This window comes from Atta cephalotes (assembly GCF_000143395.1).
Source record: "Atta cephalotes unplaced genomic scaffold scaffold00038, whole genome shotgun sequence".
In the NCBI taxonomy this organism is placed as follows: domain Eukaryota; kingdom Metazoa; phylum Arthropoda; class Insecta; order Hymenoptera; family Formicidae; genus Atta; species Atta cephalotes.
Window position 1 is genome coordinate 2348724 of NW_012130102.1, and position 4405 is coordinate 2353128.

Consider the following 4405-nt stretch of genomic DNA (forward strand, 5'->3'; position numbering starts at 1 on the left):
CTACACAACAACACACACACACACACACACACACACACACACACACACACACACACACACACACGCACGCACGCACGCACGCACGCACGCACGCATGCATTAAAGTTGTAATAATATAAATATACAATATTATTAATGAAATCGATCAAAATTTTTCATTAAATTATAATACAAAATTTGTAATTATAATACAAAATTTGTAATAAACATTTTATTATCATCAATTTTTAAAGCAGTAAGTTTTCAAAATCCAGGGTTGAGTAGTATTAAAGTTAAAAAGATAAAAGTTAAGTTAAAAAGTTAATTCATATTAACTTAACTTAGTTACAATTTAGACTCTTAACTTTTTAACTTTATTTAGTTACATTTTATCCGTAACTATTAATTTTTTATTTAATTTTTTTGAAGTTAAGTCTCAGATATAATACGCGATAATAGCGATAGTTTAAAATGAGATGAAAATTGCAAAAGTGAGCGAATTTACTAGATGTTGACCAATGAAATTATAAATATTCTAATGAATTTGCTGATTTTTGTAATTTTCACTTCATTTCAAATTATACAATCGACTCTCAGATTTCAATCTGTTAGAAATCGTGTATTTTAATGTATCTAATTTTTGATAGGTTGAAAAATCTATTATTCCCCTTATTATTAAAATATAACACATCAATACCATCTTCGGCTCATATGAGTTCACGTTGACCAGCTGTTTAGTGCAGGAGGACTCATTTTTGATAACTTGTGAGAAAAGATGTCCAACAAAAATTTCGAAATGGCTTTATTACTTATATTTGATAAGTATATGTGAACAAAATATTCAACCAGTATATGTAACAGTCTATGTAAACAGTGTATATATGAATAAAACATGTAAATAAAATATAGAGTATTTTCTAAATAAAGTATATATTTGTCATTTCCGTTGTTCGTAAGACTGAAACTTTGGAATCATGAAATAAAAAAATATTAAAAAATTAATTTAACTTTTAACTTTTCAATTACTTTTTTTTATTAACTTAACTTTTAATTTAATTAATTTCATTATAAATTAACTTATATCTTAACTAAATTAAATTTTCAAGGTTGTTAACTTTAACTTAATTTAGTTAAAAAAAAAGATTATTAACTTATCCAACCCTGCCAAAATCAGTTATTTTTAATGCGTACTTCGAAAATTAATTAAACTCGAAAATCTTTATACGGAAATATATTATTTTGGCACAAAATTATAAGCGATTAAACACACATCAAATAAAATTAGTGTGCTCAGGGCACACTAATTATACATACACGTTCATGAATACTGTTCCATTCACTTTAATTTTCATAGATCAATTGATATTGATCTTGATCTCACATCAAGTTTAAATTAAACAAAAACTTGTTTCTCAACTTGTTACATAAATACTGCGCAGATATATATTATAACAACTATTTTTAAAAAATTAAAATGAAATTTATATTTATTTATATACATTTGAATTCATTTATACTGATCCATTTATATCATACATATTAATTATTCCTCTTAAAGAAGTTTCGAACAGAAAGGCCTGATGTTTTTCCGAGTACAATTCTAAATAAAATAACGAGCTCAACAAATTCAGAAACAAATTCTATCGAGTAATAAGAATCAATAATATTTAATCTATGAAATGATCAAATCAGTTGTAATCTATGAATTAATAAAGTGAATGTAACAGTAATACAAACGTATGCGTAATTACGAGCTTACTAATTTTATTTATTTTGATGCAAATATGCATCGTGTATAACGTAATGCGATAATAAAATTTCCGTAAATAAAGATTTTCAAGTTTAATTAATTTAAAATAACTTTAGCTTATGGAAAAATTGAAATGTTACTACAAATTTTATGTACTTGAATAAAAAATGTTGACCTACTGTTTTATTAGTAACATTGTTAAAATTGAAAATAATTTTAATATGACTGTAAATATATTTGAAAAACATATTGTGTGTGTGAAAGTATTGTATATAAGTGAATGAGTACGTGAATTAAGAAAAAATGACGCACAGTGCATATCTTATATAATCGCATACTTCAACCTCAGGACCTGAACAAATAATAAGGTATGTCTAATAAGAATCGCCTATATGATCCTTACTAGCGCCTGAACAGGAAATAACTAGACGCGCCTGACAAGAAATGCCTGATATAACTCAAATTCTTGATAAATCCTGAATAGGGGCCCAAATAGATTTTGTGATAAGAACGTGATCTTTTAGTCTTATCAGGTTACTGTCGAAATATTGCATTACACTCCTAATATATTAGGATTAAAGATAATCTGCTAGGGATCTTAATCGCACCATGATTCAATTTCTACTCGGATTGTTGCCTTCTACTGCAGTAATTATGATAAAATATTAAATATTAATAGAAAAATATACGTGCAAGATTAAGATAAATAGCTATATCGTGTTTTGCCATTCTCATTTCAAACTTTATACACAATTTCACAGTTTTTCTCAAAGATTCGAATCTTTTGAATATTCCTTGATTTACGAATTTTTAAATTAAGTTCGGAAAATTGTTAAATATTTTAAGATTTTTCCAATGTAAAATTTTTACATTTTTTTTTTTATATTGGATAGTTGAACGCTTTAGATTTGATTTTTTACCTTAAATCCCAAAAAATTTCATATTTTGAAATTACATAAAAACGTTTAAAAATGATCAATGGTATTAAAATGGTCAAATTGCCGCAAGTTTAAATTATTACATTCGAGTTGCTGTTTGTTATTATATGTGCGCGCTCGTTCACTTCAATTCATAGAAATTTTGCATTTGGGTACGCGCGTGTGCGCATACACGATAGATGGGATTTGAGTAAATCTAGCATACATGTAACTAAAATATCAAAGATAAAATATCAAAAGACTAAAATATCAAAAGAGAAAAGAAGGTATAGACAAAAAAATATATTTATTATAACTATATCTATAAGTATACATTAAATTATTTATGCTTGTGAAAATGTATCGTTTTATTATAAAAAAAGAAATTCGATTTTTAAAAGTTGAAGAACGTTCTTCAGCTTCTTTTTTGTATCTACAACATTATATAAGGAAAAAAAAACTGCCCTATTTTATTATTTTTTGCTATTTCTTTTTGTTGTTAATCTTTTATAACGTTATTATTATCACATTTATTATTATTCGTTGGATGTATAGTATGATTCACTTAGAATCTGTCCCTTTAATAATCCATTCTATGTGTGTGTGCAAACGTATTTATACTACATTAAACAATACTTAAAAATGTAAAAACTGTGTGGTTTGCAAAGGAAATTTTTCCAATACCTGACCATAGCAAATGATTGTTAATGTATCACCATCAATAGAAAAAAAGAATAATCGCACTATAATGTGTCATTCGCGATCAATCTATCTATAATAGTTTTTCAAGGTAAATGAATTGATTATCCGTATCTAATTTTCTCCTTGAACAAGGGTACACGTGCAAATACGATGAGAAATATATCTTTATAATAGATCGAAAGCAACTTTTTGATTTAGCTAATATCTATACATTCTGTTTTTTAATCAGCGTTAAACATCAATTTTTAAAAAACTTTTATTAGACCTTAGAATACGTAAAGAGTATCTACATATCTTATTATAAATTAAAACATTCGAATGTCGAGCGGTATAGTATGCATATTAATTGTGTAAAAGCCTTACACAATTTTCAATACTTCTATATTTGCATCTTTTTGTTTCTCGAGCGATATTTTATGTTTTTTCTATAACATTACTTAATTTATAGATAAAAACCTTGTATGGCTTACAACTTTTTCCTGAACATCACTATATATTCACGCGTTTCGCTTCCGATGATTTATAATATCCCTGAAGTCTATGTTATGCATTTAACTTAAATCTGCTACTATTTGAGCTTGTCGGTAGTTTAGCAGGTAGTAACCGCATCGTTTTGTTTCAAAGCAAAATTACATCTTATTATATTATATTAAGCGCGTATTATAGTAAGCGCACGAATGCGCCCGGAATACTTCGTTCATTCGATTTGTGCTGTGTTTGAGAAATAAAATTGACTCAACTAATTTTGCAATATTAATTTGGTCAGTCGCTAGCAATAGTAATATGTATGTATTTTAGCTTAAAAATTCTTTTACTATTTCATGCTGAACAGCATTAAAGTAAATGTAAAATTTAAAAAGAAATTTACTTATTATCTAGTTAATTTCAAGGAAATCAATAAGGTTTTAATTTACAAATTCCTAAAGATATTCAAGATTAAATGTTATCAAAATTGAAAAGATACTAGATATATATATATATATATATATATATATATATATATATATATATATATATATATAATATATATTAATTAATTAATTAATTAAACTAACTA

The 4405-nt window shown here is 25.7% G+C and overlaps 1 protein-coding gene across 1 annotated transcript in view; it reads right to left on the reverse strand.

Moving 5' to 3' along the window:
* The window catches only part of LOC105621914 (purine nucleoside phosphorylase-like), a 13024-nt gene that overhangs the window by 8191 nt on the left and 428 nt on the right, over window positions 1–4405 (reverse strand). The window lies entirely within an intron of this gene.